The sequence below is a fragment of the Macaca thibetana genome, chromosome 12, assembly GCF_024542745.1.
Source record: "Macaca thibetana thibetana isolate TM-01 chromosome 12, ASM2454274v1, whole genome shotgun sequence".
Taxonomy (NCBI): Eukaryota; Metazoa; Chordata; class Mammalia; order Primates; family Cercopithecidae; genus Macaca; species Macaca thibetana.
The window spans coordinates 35,071,238-35,087,518 of NC_065589.1; the positions used below are offsets into that span (position 1 = coordinate 35,071,238).

General features: G+C 41.8%; 1 protein-coding gene across 7 annotated transcripts in view; it reads right to left on the reverse strand.

The window, feature by feature from the left end:
- Positions 1-15,549, reverse strand: part of CREB1 (cAMP responsive element binding protein 1) — a 78,484-nt gene extending 62,935 nt beyond the window's left edge. For 4 of the 7 annotated variants that reach the window (XM_050752652.1, XM_050752651.1, XM_050752653.1 and 1 more), the window contains exon 1: positions 15,333-15,431. The gene's annotated coding sequence lies outside the window, so the exon portion shown is untranslated. Of the gene's footprint in view, positions 1-15,332 lie in introns of all 7 variants that reach the window. The other 3 variants (XR_007718419.1, XR_007718418.1, XM_050752654.1) reach the window with 3 other exon arrangements.
- Positions 15,550-16,281: the final 732 nt, after the last annotated feature.

Sequence of the window (16,281 nt, forward strand, 5' to 3'; positions counted from 1 at the left end):
CTTGAACCCAGGAGACAGAGGTTGTAGTGAGCCGAGATCATGCCACTGCACTCCAGCCTGGGCAACAGAGTGACTCTGTCTCATTTAAAAAAAAAAAAAAAAAAAAGAACGAACGAATCTTTCTCTGAAATGCTTCTACATTGTTGGTGGTGTTAGTTCAACCATTGTGGAAGAGTGTGGCAATACCTCAAAAACCTAGAGGCAGAAATACCATTCAACCCAGCAATCCCCTTACTGGATATATACCCAAAGGAATATAAATCATTCTATTATAACAATACATGCATGCATATGTTAACTGCAGCACTATTCACAATAGCAAAGATATGCAATCAACCGAAATGCCCATCAATGATAGACTGGATACAGAAAATGTGGTACATATACACCATGGAATACTATGCAGCCATAAAGAACGAGATCATGTCCTTTGCACGAACATCGATGGAACTGGAGGCCTTTATCCTTAGCAAACTAATACAGGAACAGAAAACCAAATACCGCATGTTCTCATTTATAAGTGGGAGTTACATGATGAGAACACATGGACACATCGGTAGGGGGGTGGACAACACACACTGGGGCCTGTCAGAGGTTTGGGGGAGGAGGAAGAGCATCAGGAAGAACAGCTGGCAGATACTGGGCTTAATACCTGGGTGATGGGATGATGTGTAGAGCAAACCACCATGGCACACGATTACCTATGGAACAAACCTGCACATCCTGCACATGTACCTCTGAACTTATAAGTTGGAAATAAAAAAGAACCTTTCTCTCAAGAGCTTACAAAAACTAATGAGATAAAATATGTACTATATATGAAAGAGCTTGACATGTATAAATTATTATAACTAGTTTAACTATAAAATCCTTCCAAACAAGTACTTAACACCAGTAATTTAAAACCATAAACTTCTATTTGGAAATGGTAGGAATACAATGAATTGTGGAAAAAAAGAAAGAATAGCTTCCTATTTGTGGTAATCTGATGCAGATCTGATTAAGAACATAATGAAATCAATGTATTTTTTCATGATCTTGGCTAGAATATTTACCCTAAGTGAGTTATTTATAAGTTTAAACTAGTATTACTTAAAAACAAAAATTTTGGCTGGGTGCAGTGGCTCATGCCTGTAATCCCCAGCACTCTGGGAGGCTGAGGTGGGCGGATTACAAGGTCAAGAAATCGATACCATCCTGGCCAACATGGTGTAACCCCGTCTATATTAAAAATACAAAAAAATTAACTGGGCATGGTGGTGCGCGCCTGTAGTCCCAGCTACTCGGGAGGCTGAGGCAGGAGAATCACTTGAACCCAGGAGGCGGAGGCTGCAGTGAGCCAAGATAGCGCCACTGCACTCCCGCCTGGCGACAGACTCCATTAAAAACCAAACCAAACCAAAACAAAACCCATTAATAAAACAAAAACCCTGAAAACTTCACCAAGAGATAATGCAGTACTACAAGAGTGATGAAGACTATGCCTTACTTAGTGTGAGTTTCTACACAGTAAATACATCACTTAAATTCTCCAGGACTCAGTAAATACATCACTTAAATTCTCCAGGACTCAGTAAATACATCACTTAAATTCTCCAGGACTACTCACTCCCCCTTCATAGGTAAATGTTTGTAACTGTGAATTTCCCAAATATGGTAGAGTGTATGAGTTATACACTACAATCACATAGTCATTATAATACATTCTCTCATAATAAATAATAAATTCTTGATTCATAGTTACAATTGGGCCTCCGTATCCAAAGATTCAGCATCTGTGGATTCAACCAACTGCTGATCGAAGATGTCTGGGGGAAAAAAAATCCCCAAAGTCCCAAAAGTAAAGCTTGAATTTGCTGCATGCTGAGTCCTATATTGAACCCATGAGAGTCAAGTGATGGGCAGGCACTGTATAAGGTATTATAAGTAATCTAGAGATGATTTAAAGTATATGGGAGGACATTATCGGTTATATGCAAATACTATGCCACTTTATATAAGGGACTCAAGCATCTGTGGATTTGGTACCTAAGGAGGTCCTGGAACCAATTCCCCATTGATACCAAGGGACAACTGTGCTTTAAATTAAAATGTTTCACTCAAAATTATTTCTCGATTTTCATCTTTGCTTCTTTCATCTGTCACTACAAACTGAAGGATATGGACACAGAATAAAGGGAAGGCCTGAGGTAGCTGGATTGTAACTTCAAATACACATTAGTAGCTTTAGTTATTTTTCATTAAATAATGGTATCTTGTTTGCCTGGGCTTTCACAGAGATCACGGAGATATTTTTTAAATGTTTATAATAATTAAACAAGAATTTATGATGTACAAAATATAACACCAAAACACAAACAATAAAAGAAAAATTAGATGAACTGGAAATCATAAAAATTAAAAACTTTTGTGCTTCAAGAGACACCATCAAGAAAGTGAGGAAAACCCACAGGAGAAAATTTTTGTAAATCATATATCTGACAAGAGACTTGTATCCAGAACAATAAACAACTACAAAAGCCAACCCAATTTTAAAATGTGCAGAAGATCTGAACAGAAAATTTCCCAAAGATATACAAATGGCCAAATCAGCACATGAAAAGAAGCTTCATATCATTAGTCATGAGGGAAATACAAATCAAAACCAAACTGAGCTACCTCTTTGCACTCAACAGAATGGCTATAATTAAAAAAACAAAACAAAAACAAAAACCCAAAACCCCCAAAAACAGATAATAACAAGTGTTAATGAAGATGGGGGAAAATTCAAACCCTCATACACTGCTGGTGGTGCAGTAGATTGGAAAACAGTCCGGCAGTTCCTTAAATGGTTAAACACAGTTACCATAAAATTCCATTCCTGAGTATATACTCAGAGAAATGAAAGCAAGTCAACATAAATGAATATTTATGGCAGCATTACTCATAACAGTCAAAAAGTCCAAATGTCCATGAACTCCACAAATAAAATGCTGTATATCCATAAACTGGACTATTATTTGGCAATAAAAATGAATACTGATACATACTACAACATGAATAAACCTTGAAAATATTATGCTAAATAAAGGCAGCACATCACAATGGACAGTATGCTATATGATTCCACTTATACACAATGTCCAGAATAGGGAAACCTATAGAGACAGAAAGGAGATTAGTGGTTGCCTAGGGCTGCAGGTATGGGGAGATTAAGAGGTGATGGCTAAGAGATGTGTAGGTTTCTTTTAGGGGTAATGAAAATGTCCTAAACTGATTGTGGTAACAGATGCACAACTTTGTGAATATACTGAAAACCACTGAATTGTACACACCAAATGGGTGTATTGTATAGTATGTGAATTATATTTCAATAAAGCTATTTAAAAAAGTATCTATGAAGTCCAATTTTTAACAATAATACAGTCATGTGTCACTTGATGGTAGTATGTTCTGAGAAATGCATCATTAGCTAATTTTGTTGCAAAAACAAAACCTAGATGGTATAGTCTGCTATGTACCAAGGCTACATAGTATAGACTACAAACCCATACAGCATGTTATTGCAATGAATACTGTGGGGAAATGTAACACAATGGTAAGTATTTGTTATTAAAACATATCCAAACATAGAAAAGGTACAGTAAAAATAAAAGATATAAAATATAAAAGATAAAAAATGGTACACCTGTACAGGGTGCTTATCACAAATGGAGCTTGAAGGACTGGAAGTTGGTCTGGGTGAATCAGTGTGAGAATGTGAAGGCCTACAACATTACTGTACACTACTGTAGACTTCATATGCACTGTACACTTAGGCTATACTTTTTTTTTTTTTTTCCTGAGACGGAGTCTTGCTCTTGTCACCCAGGCTGGAGTGCAGTGGCGCAATCTTGGCTCACTGCAACCTCCGCCTCTGGGTTCAAGCTATTCTCCTGCCTTAGCCTACTGAGTAGATGGGATTACAGGAGCCTGCCACCACACTCGGCTAATTTTTGTACTTTTAGTAGGAACAGGGTTTCGCCATGTTGGCCAGGCTGGTCTCGAACTCCTAACCTCAGGTGATCCACCTGCCTTGGCCTCCCAAAGTAACTGGGATTACAGGCGTGAGCCACCGTGCCCATCCAGGCTACACTAGATTTATATAAACAAAATTTTCTTTCATCAGTAATACATTAACCTTAGCTTCCTGTAACTTCATATGCTTTTTAATTTTTTTAACTTTTTGACTTTTTTGTAATAACACATAGCTTAAAACACAGATACATTGTACAGCTGTATAAAAGTATTTTTTCTCTAAAGGGATTTTAAGTGAAAGCAAGTTTATTAATAAAGTAAAGCAAAAAAAGAATCTAATGCTTTTTCCTGTTTTTTTTTTTACTTTTTAATTTTTTGTTCAACTTTATTTTGTTTTATTTTTTTTGACACAGGGTCTCACTGTGTCACCCAGGCTGGAGTGCAGTGGCACAGTATCAGCTCGCTGCAACCTCTGCCTCCTGGGTTCTCCTGCCTCGGCCTGGAGAGGAGCAGGGATTACAGGCATGCACCACCAAGCCCAGCTAATTAATTTTTGTATTCTCTGTAGAGACGGGGTTTCGCCATGTTGCCCAGGTTGGTTGAAACTCCTGGGCTCAAGCAACCCACCTGCCTCAGTCTCCCAAAGTGCTAGGATTACAGGAATGAGCCACCATCCGCGGTCACTTTTTAAAATTTTTTGTTAAAAAGACATTCACACACACATTAGCTTAGGCCTACACAGGGTCAAGATCGTCAATATCACAGCCTTCCACCTCCACATCCTGTCTCACTGGAATGTCTTCAAGGGGCAATCACTTGCATGGAGCTGTCATCTCCTATGGTAACAATGCCTTCTTCTGGAATACCTATAAAAGTTCTTCTTAATAGGTTTGTTTACACTAGCACGGGACCACTGTTGTATATGCAATCTGTCATTCACCAAAACGTTCTTACAAGGAGAAGGACTGGGAGTCAGGAAATCTACATTTCAGCCCAATTCATCATTTTATTCCTCTGTTTATACCTTATCTTCTCTTATGTGAAACTCAAAGCTCCCTGCCTCATACTCAGCATTCCTCATAATGTAGATCTATAATCTAATACTTTCTTCACCAATTTATGAGTATGTCAAGTTCATTATATGTCCATATCTTCATTTTGTTGTCCTTTCCACTACCTAGAATACACTCCATTCTATCTGTACTTATCTAAGTTCTTTAGTATTCAACGTAAATTCTACTTTTCCCACAAAACTTTTCCTCACTAAGCCCCTTCTCTTCTGAACTCTATAGCTCTTCAAGATAGTAAAAATTATGTCATGTATTCTGGCACATATAAATCATTCTATCTTATACTATTTCATCATCCCCACTATACCATAAGATTCTTGAGGGTAGGAGCCGTATAGTCAGGCTTTAGGCAGGCTTTATTGCTTATATCAACTAGAACAATCTTCATTTAATACCTAGGTATTTTTATGAATACCTAACTGAATAAATTTTCTTGTGATTATTTCACCAACTATAATAAAGTCAATGGTCAATAAATCTTCACTGAATAAATGATTGATAAATGGCAATACATAAAGTCAAGGTGTTACTACTGATCACAGTAAACGATAGAGCTACTACTGATACTTATTATAAGAAAATGACTCCCTTTCAAGAGTACAAATAGGGCTGGGTGCGGTGGCTCACTCCTGTAATCCCAGCACTTTGGGAGGCTGAGGTGGGCAGATCACTTGAGGTCAGGAGTTGGAGACAAGCCTGGCCAACATGGTGAAATCCCATCTCTACTAAAATACAAAACACACACACACACACACACACAATCAGCTGGGTATGGTGGCACGTGCTTGTAATTCCAGCTACTTGGGAGGCTGGGGTGGCAGAATCGCTGGAACCCAGGAGTCAGAAGTTGTAGTGAGCCGAGATCACACCACTGCTTTCCAGACTGGGAGACAGAGCAAGACTCTTCTCAAAAAAAAAAAAAAAAAAAAAAAGAGTACAAATAATTCAGAATAATCTACAATTTTCACTTCAGCAGTGAAAAGGTATTTCTGTGTCCTCTACTGCCAACTACTTACTTATACCAACAGGGATAACACCCCTCAAAAATAATGGTTAACCTTGGGTAAATTACAAACATTTTTAGTTACTTCTATACTGTCATACAATTATAACCAAAAACTTACAAGCAGATAACCAGATCCTTAGAAATTCACTTAAAATTGATGAAAGAAATGTCTTCGTTTCAGAGACCATTCACTAATCTTTGGGGAAAGACACATTCTATCATCATTGGTATATGTCAACTTTCAGATCCATTCTACTCCTAAACTATTTTATTAATAATTCCCCATTTAACTCTTTAATCAAATGTCACTTCTCTTCTTTCAGAAAAAACTCACCATCAATTCCTCAGACCTCATTCTCTCCAAACCTTGCCCCTTTTAAGATTATTTTTTAGAGATCCTAGAATCATTCGAGAGGGAGAAAACCGAAAGGGTGTTTTTCATCTTTGTTCACGCAGCTAGTCTCACGGTAAACTCCTCTATCACCTTATTTCAACCCCAAGAAAAGGCAACTTAGGCACTTAGTTCATCAAGGAGTACTACTGTTTATTTTTTATTTTAGAAGTTGAGATTGTGTATCTAGCTTCAAGAATTTTTTACTACATAGTAATTTTTCATCACTGGAGATGTATAATGCATGTATTAAATTATAGGTAAAATTTTTTTTTTTTTTTTTTTTTGAGACAGAATCTCTCTGTCGCCCAGGCTGGAGTGCAGTGGGGCGATCCTGGCTCATTGCAAGCTCCACCTCCTGGGTTTGCGTCATTCTCCTGCCTCAGCCTCCTGAGTAGCTGGGACTACAAGCACCCAGCACCACGCCCAGCTAATTTTTTGTATTTTTAGTAGAGACGGGGTTTCACCGTGTTAGCCAGGATGGTCTCGATCTCCTGACCTCGTGATCCGCCCACATCAACCTCCTAAAGTGCTGGGATTACAGGCTTATAGGTAATTATTCATCACTGGAGAAACTGCCTTCTTATCTATTGGAATAAATGTCAGAATATGTTTTTCTAAGCGACCCTCTTTCTGGTAGCCTAGAAGACAAATAAGCAAACATCTGCGCAAAATATAATACAGGGTGAGCATCCCTAGTAAAACATCCAAAATCTGACACTTTTTAAGCACTGACATGATGCCATGAAAAATTCCACACCTGACCTCATGTAACAGGTCACAGTCAAAACTGTTTCATGCACAAAATTATTAAAAATTTTGTATAAAATTACCTTCAGGTTATGTGTATAATGTGTATATGAAATAAATTTCATGTTTAGACTTGGGTTCCATCCCCAAGATAGCTCATTATGTATGTACACGCAAATATTCTAAAATCTGAAAAAAACCCCAAATTGGAAATACTTCTGGTCCCAAGAATTTCAGATAAAAGATTTTCAACCTGTAAAATCTATTTTCATAGGGCTTTGTCTGGCAGAGCTTAAAAGGAGAGAGATGGCAAAACAAAAAACAACAAAAAATGACAACAAAAAACCCAGTAGATGAGATAAGAGTATGTATATATTAAGGGGAGTCAGACATTCTGAATGTGAAGAAAAACTAATGTCTATTCTTATTTAAGTTTTGTCTCAAAAACCTACATTTTACCAATGTGATAAAACCACACCTTCTACTTACAACTTCAGCAAGCTGACCAGTATCTGGCTCTTCTATAATGACTGAACTAGCATATTGGAAAGAAAAAAAACCAGGTTCACATGATCAGTTTGTTGCTTTAATGATCTTTGCCTCCACTCCAAGAGTCAATCTACTGACGATTCCACTACACTGTGGGAAATCATTTAACTCTGGTAGTCTACAGACAGGTATGTTCCAGATAAAAAATGTTCTGCCTTTACACATTTCAATGATCTACCCCACCCCCATCCCCAAATATGTGAAGAAAAGCACTCTTGTAGGCCGGGTGTGGTGGCTCATGCCTGTAATCCCAGCACTTTGGGAGGCAGAGGCGGGTGGATCACAAGGTCAAGGAGATCGAGACCATCCTGGCCAACATGGTGAAACCCTGTGTCTACTAAAACACAAAAAATTAGCCCGGCATGGTGGTCGGTGCCTGTAATCCCAGCTACTTGGGAGGCTGAGGCAGGGGAATTGTTTTAACTCAGGAGGCAGAGGTTGCAATGAGCTGAGATCGTACCACTGCACTCCAGCCTAGCAACAGAGCAAGACTCTGTCTCAACAACAACAAAAAGCACTTTGCAAACATTTTAATCATTTAGCAGGTACAAATAGCACATAGTAATATTTTATTTATGAGACAGCATCTTACTCTGTCACCCAGAGTGGAGTTCAGTGGCATGATATTGGCTCAGTGCAACCTCTGCTTCTAGGGCTCAAGCAATTCTCCTGCCTCAGCCTCCCAAGCAGCTGGGATTACAGGCATATACAACTATGTCCAGATAATTTTTGTACTTTTAGTAGAGATGGGGTTTCACCATCTTGGCCAGGCTGGTGTCAAACTCCTGACCTCAAGTGATCCACCTGCCTCAACCTCCCAAAGTGCTGGGATTATAGACGTGAGCCACTGCGCCTGGCCAAATAGCACATAGTAGTATTTTAAATCAAATATTAGTAAAACCTCAAAGCAGTATTCTTACATTAAAAAGTTTGGCATATATGATCAATGCATAAACACCACCTTGGGAATACAAAAAACGAACTATACCATGACAGTTTTTTTTTTTTTTAAAGACGGAGTTTCACTTTTATCCCCCAGCCTGGGGTGCAATGGTGCAATCTCAGCTCACCGCAACCTCTGCGTTCCAGGTTCAAGTGATTCTCCTGCCTCAGCCTCCTGAGTAGCTGGGATTGCAGGTACCCGCCCCCATGTCCAGCTAATTTTTGTATTTTTAGTAGAGACGGGGTTTGAGCATGTTGGCCAGGTTGGTCTCGAACTCCTGACCTCAGGTGATCCATCTGCCTCAGCCTCCCAAAGTGCTGGGATCACAGGCGTGAGCCACGGTGCCTGGCCCATGACAGCTTTACTTAATGATGCTTTTTGCAAAGAGATTTGTGTCCTTGCTGCTAATTATTAATCACTTTTTGAGTTTAAACAACTTTAAAAAGTCATAGTGTATATATTTTAAAGATAAATACAAACAGCACGTATATTTAAAATGTACTACAGCATTCAGACATGGTGGCTCACGCTTGTAATTCCAACTCTTTGGGAGGCTGAGGCAGGCAGATCGCTTGAGCTCATGAGTTCGAGACTAGCCTGGGCAATAGGGCAAAACCCTGTCTGTACAAAAAATACAAAAAATTAGCCGGGCCTGGTGGTGCGCGCCTGTTGTCCCACCCACTCAGGAAGCTGAGGTGGGAGGATAGCTTGAGCCAGGAAACAGAGGTTGCAGTGAGCCAAGTGTGCACCACTGCACTCCAGCCCGGGTGATAGAGACAAATCTTGCCTCAAAAAAAAAAAAAAAAAAAAAAAAAAAAAAAAAAAAGTAAAGTACTATAGCTTAACACTGTTTCAAAAAGCTAGAGAAAAAAAAAAAAGGTAGTAAAACTTATTTTGTGCTTTGGCTGAAATACGTATTACTTGGTCCAACTGGTTGACCAAAGGTTTACACAGGGGGAAAAAAACCATTTATGCAGTAAAGTTTATCATCTCAGCAATTATATAGGTGAATCTCACTATTTTTAAATTTAGGTACAAAATATAAAACTCATATTACATTAAGAAATACTAGAAAATCAAGGTAAGTTAACAAGTATGTAAAAAATAAATGAATGCAGGGAGAAATCTAATATAATAATCAGCCTTACTGGGTAATAATATCCCATGAGCTGTCTGTTAAAAAAACGCAAAAAACACTGGACTACATGGAATGTTCTTTCTCATTAAGATAGAAAGCTACAAAAACCTTTTTGGCCAAAATAATAATTGAAATAAGTAGTCTGTTTAGAAGTGTAAGAACCTCAACAAAAGAGTTAAATTCACCTCGTGAGTTAACTCTTAACCTGGCTTGCTTGCCTCCTCATGTACATTTTGATCATTTTACTAAAACTTTTAAAAACTGGAGCTAAACAGGAAATGAGGACCTTTAAATAACAATTTCCTGTCACAAACTATTTTTCATTCAAATAAAAAGTTTTTCATTTAAAGAAATAAAGACAAGATGGCAGTTTCCCTTAGTTTAACAGGTCATGTAAGACCTAAAAGTAAAATCAGCTCACTAACTGGTTAATAAAGTCTACTTACATAATAAAATGCCTCAAATTGTATGTTAAAAAATGAAGAAGCTCTTTATGTGCTGATACAAAATTGCTAAGTTTAAGGCATGTTGAGTGGTGGGGGGAAAGCATGATATAGGAGAGTGTATACACCGTATGCTACCATTTGTACAAAAAGGGGGAGACAGGACATACATATTTGCTCGTGTTTGCATAAAACACCTCTTAAAGGACATATAAAAAATTGCTAACACTTAGGTAACAGGGCAAGAGAATGTAGGGCATTTTGCTATATTATATATGTTTTGAATTACAGATCATCTGAATGAATTACTTATTCAAAAAACCAAATTGGAAATATAAAAAATATACTCCTCACTTCACCAAAGGTGATCCCTTTTTCCTTTGACTACTTTCTTTTGACACATAATTTGTCTTAGTCACTGTGTCTCCAACAGTTCCTGAGGGTAGAGATAAGACAATGTAATTCATCTTTGGATTTGTTGTAGCTTCTGATCCACTGTATTACATATAGTAATAATAAATAATTTAAAAAGTAACAGGCCGGCTGGGCGTGGTGGCTCACACCTATAATCCTAGGCATTCAAGACCAGCCTGACTAACATGGTGAAACCCTGTCTCTAATAAAAATACAAAAATTAGCTGGGCATGGTGGTGCATGCCTGTAGTTCCAGCTACTAGGGAGGCTGAGAAAGAAGAATCACTTGAATCCAGGAAGCAGAGGTTGCCATGAGCTGAGATTGTGTCACTGCACACCAGCCTGGGCAACAGAGCAAGACTCTGTCTCAAAAAAAATTAAAAGAAAAAAACCTTGTCAACACTTGAGCACTTGACACTTGTACAACGCCTGGAACTTAGTATGTATTACTTTATAGTTAATCCCCACAATTCTGAGGTAGTTATTCTACATTGATCAGAAAGGAAAGTGAGGTATCCAGAAGTTAAGATAACTTGCCTAAGGGCCCACAGGTAGGAAGTTAAAACAAAGCTTAAGGGACTAGCTATCATTAGTTGTAGCCCTAAGGTACTTTATGTTTATCTCACAATCTTATGAAATAAGTAGTAGTATTCTAATTTTACATATAAGGAAACTGAGGCTGAGAAAGATTAAGAAACTTCCTTTAGGACACAAAATTCCTTTAGAGTAGGTACAGGAGAGTAGTGGCAATGCTTGCATTCAGACGTAGGCCTGTGATTCCAAACCTCATGCTCTTTCAACTACATTCTCTGTCACAGTGAGTGCTAAATACATATTTGAATTACCATAAACTGTTGTCTCAAGTGATACTGCCATAGAGATGAGTTCACATATGGGTAAGAAAAAGAAAATTCCTGCATTTTTCTATCTTGACATCTTACTACACTCTTAAATTTAGATTTGAGCTCTATTCAATAAAGAAGCCATCAAAGTTACACCATATATCAAGATATTTGCAAAACTATGTCACAAGCTGGCTGTAAACAAGTTTATGTAACTGATATCTGATAAGCTATTTATGGAATAAATGAAATTATAAATTTTGGTAATATACTGTAAGCATTAGGTTAAAAATAAATAATTTTCCCTACTGTTATAAAAAGGAGAAAAAATTTAAAAACAGGTGAAGAAGACACATACTTGGTTTTACTATAACCCCATAACCTTACTGTACCCAAACAACAAAACCAAATGTCTTAGAATGAGAGAGAAATCAAGCTACTTCTCTATGAAGAAACCAAAACTTCTAATAATGAGACCTAATCAGGCATATGAGTTTCAGAAAGTAGATAAAGAAAGGTGCCATTTTTATGGATCAGGTTTCTAAGTTTCTTCAGGCTCTTTATGTAGGGGGGGAAAAATTCATTCAAAACAGGTAACACTTAAGTTTTAAATTCCCAAAGAAGTGTTCTTTTAACATTCTTCAAGCAAATTCTGTCAAATAATTTATTAGCTTTCTAAATGCAGGTGTTCATGGGGAAAAAAAAAAAAGATTCAAGTGGATCCAGCTGTAATTTTTACCGATGGCTGGAACAGTGGAGAAGTACAATTTAGTCACATATTCCAGGTGAATGTTCACAATATTAATGAATATAAAAGTTTGAAGTTCCACCTGGAATTGCTAAGAATCACAAATTATGAATGTATAAATAATAAAATACGCTGGGCAAGGTGGCTCACACCTGTAATCCCAGCACTTTGGGAGGCCGAGGCAGGCGGATCACAAAGTCAGGAGTTCGAGACTAGTCTGGCCAACATGGTGAAACCCCGTCTCCACTAACACAAAAATTAGCCAGGTGTGGTGTCCTGCGCCTGTAATCCCAGCTACTCGGGAGGCTGGGGCCGGAGAATCTCTTGCACCCGGGAGGCGGAGCTCGCAGTGAGCCGAGATGGCCCCACTGCACTCTAGCTTGGGCAACAAGGGTGAAACTCCATCTCAAAAAAATAAATAAAAATTAAAATAAAAAATACAATTTAAAATATCTCTTGGGCAAGACTGAAGAAAGAACATATCAGTAAACAATTTTTTTTTTTTTTTTTTTTTTTTGAGATGGAGTCTCGCTGTGGCCTGGCTGGAGGGCAGTGGGGCAGTCTTGGCTCACTGCAATCTCCGCCTCCTCAGCTACCCTAGTAGCTGGGATTACAGGCATAGGTCACCACACTCAGCTAATTTTTGTATTTTCAGTAGAGACGGGGTTTCACCATGTTGGCCAGGATGGTATCGATCTCTTGACCTCGTGATCTGCCTGCCTCGGCCTCCCAAAGTGCTGGGATTACAGGCGTGAGCCACCGCATTCGGCCATCAGCAAACAATTTTTTAAAAATCTCACAAATGAAGAGTCGTATATTCTTTTTGTTTGTTTGTTTTTGAGACGGAGTCTTGCTCTGCTGCCCAGGCTGGAGTGCAGTGGCACAATCTCAATTCACTGCAACCCGAGCCTCCCGAGTAGTTGGGATTACAGGCGCGCACCACCACACCCAGCTAATTTTTGTATTTTTAGTAGAGATGGGGTTTCATCATGTTGGCCAGGCTGGTCTTGCCCTCCTGACCTCAAGTGATCTGTCCTCCTCAGCCCCACAACATGCTGGGATTACAGGCCCTAGCCACCGCACCCGACTTACATTCTTAACAAACAAACAAACAAACAAAAATCTACTCAACTGATAGTGGCTTGCAAAACATCATAAAGGAAAAATGGTAACTCACCATTATCAATATAATTTTTTCAGTGTTTGAAAATAAAATCATTTTCCCAATCTTTATAGAAAACCTCCCTTTACCGCATCTTCTTAAGTTTCTTGTAAATGACAAATTGCTAATGTGGTCTTTTAAAGAGAAGCAATACAACAAAGCACGTTTTGGAAAAGTGACTAGGATACAGAAAAATAAGACAGTGCTTCTGGTGCCAATCAGTATTTGTTCCTAACCAGAAGGTTTGTACGTGTCGATCACAATGCAATCATACAGTGACAGACAAGTATTTTTAAAACAAACTTGTTCGTCTTTTGCACCACCTAAAATAACTGTTCGGGGCTTTACTTTTAAATCAGGAAATGAGCCATAAATGTAAAATATTTCAATAGGCAGCAATCAAAAGTATCTTCTACTAAACCTTCAGAAGGCAGACGCCAGCTGAGGTTAGAATTATAACTTGGGATGATATTACAAACTTAAATAGGTCATACCGCATGTCCTTTAAAAATTCTTTTAATTTTTAATGTGTCAATGATTTTTCTGCTGTCCTCTTTTCCCAACAGGCGAAGAAAAAATACAGCTTGTGGCTTAAATTGTCAATCTCAAGACGGGGGTTACCTACTGCATGAGAGAGAAATAATGGATACTTTAAAGTCTATTTTTAGTAGTAGTATTAAATCTCTCATTAAAGTTCACGAAGAAATTCGTGGGAAATATGGTAGGGGGAGTGGGACAGGGTGAGGGGAGATCCAGATAACTCAAACGCGGTTGGCAAGGTTGCACCCCGCGAAATGATGTAAAACAAGAGTACATCGGCTGATAATTCGTTTCAACGAAGTGTTTCAGAATCATAGACCTCGAGTAATGATTACCTTATTGAAAAGGGTTAAAACCGAAACTGTTTTCAAACGCCAGCTTCCCTTTTATAAGATCCCAACAGTTTAAAAAGTTATTATGTTTTTCTTAGCACCCTCTTTCTCCCAAAAAGCATGCATTTCCATGACTACTGACTTTAAAAAAAAAAAAAAAAAAAAAAAGCAAGGGGGTGAAGGAGTAAAAAATTTCCCCCCAAAACACAAGCTCTCATCTCTCAACTAAGCAGCACAGGGCAGAAAGCAGCATTTCCTCAACGGTGTGGGAGCGGAGGGGAAAGGGCATGAATAAAATACAGCACGAGAGGAAACCTTGGGTTTCGAACTTTATTGCACAAAGAGTGGAGAGAAGAGTAGGTCAGACGTTGCAGCTCTTCCCCTTGCGAAGCGGGCATGGCAGACACCGAGGCCACTGGGAAGGCAGCAGGCACCTTCACCTCCTCTGCCCTCAACTGTCGCCTTCTTCCTCCTCCACCCCCCACCGGCACCTAGGCGGCGGCTGCCCCGGAGGCCAGGCCGGGTCGGGCCGGGGGCGAGGCGGGCGGCGGGGGCCGGACGAGCGAGCGGCGCGGGGGGCAGCGCCGGGCCGAGCGGGCGGCCTCCCCCGGGGCGGCTCCGGGCTCCCGGCTCCGCGCCCGGCCCGGCGGCGGCGGCGGCGGGAACGCGGGGCGCCAGCTCGCCGCGGCCGGCCGCCCGCACACACCCCCGGCCGCCGGCTCCCACCCCGCCCGCCGCCCGCCGCCCGCCGCCCCCCGCCATGAGCGCCGCCGCTGGCTGCAGGCAGAGTCGCTGCCGCCCCGGCCGCCGCTGGCTCCAGTCCGCCGCCATTATTCTTTGTTCGCTGCGAGCGGCGGCGATGTTGTGGGGCTCGGGCGGAGGCTCCATCTTTACCGCGGCCCCTCCTGCGAGGGGAAGGCCCCAAGCGCGGGTGTCCGGCGCCTCCCCGTCCCCCCTCCGTCCCCCCGGCTCTCTCTGGCTCCTGCCTCCTCCTCCTGCTCCTCTTACCGGTGGTACAAGCTCCTCCGTCACTGCTTTCGTTCACGGCCCGGATCTCGCTGGAGTTTTATTCTCTCCCCCACGTAACACACCGCGTCAAACTACACCTCCGCCGCGTCACTCACCAACACTCCGCTTCTCCCAGCCGCCCGGGCCACAGGCAGCAGCAGCCGCCGCCGACTGAGGAGCCGCAGCCAGGGAGCCAGCCAGCGCCGCCCAGTGCCGAGTGCGCAGCGGCCGCGCACGGAAACAGCCGAGCTGGGCCCGGAGCAGCTCGAGCGGCCCCGCCCCCGCGCTGGGGACGGAACTTGCCGAAGGCCTTCGGGTTTCTTCGCGCGAGGCGGACGGGTTCCGCTGGGAGAGGGAAGGCGAAGGCGGGCTGAGCCCGGCGCCGGGAGGAGTGGTCTAAACCCCAGCGCGGCGTTCGGATCGATAAAGCTGGCGGCGGAAATTTGAAGGAGGAAGCGGGGTTTGTGTGTGGCCCAGTAGGGGAATTCCTGAGGGGTGTCGGCGACTTGGTGGAAACCCCCACGCAGGCCTGCCTCTGTGGCGGTGAGCGGCGGGCTAAGAAGGCGGCTGCGGCTGCCCCGGCTCTGGTCTTGACCGCCGCGAGCCCCGGGAACTTTCCGACGCCGCCGGGAGACGGGGGACCGCGGGAGCCGTACGGGTTGGGGAGGAAGGTCTGCTGCGCCTCTGCCAACGTCCCGGCGCCTGGGACCCGGGGACGTCGTGGAACCCCCGTGGGGACGGGTTTTCCTTTCTGAGACTCCGCAGAGAAACCTGGCGGCCGCCGGCGGAGCATGCTTTTCTGAGGGGCTTTGGCCCCGGTACTGTGGCACCTCCCGGGGCTCTGCCCGGGCCGTCGCTCTGCCCCGGCCGTGCCTGACGTCGACGGCCCTCGGAGGCCTCCGAGCCACAACCTGCCGGGACCGCTGGAAATATGCCCCATCCCACCTGC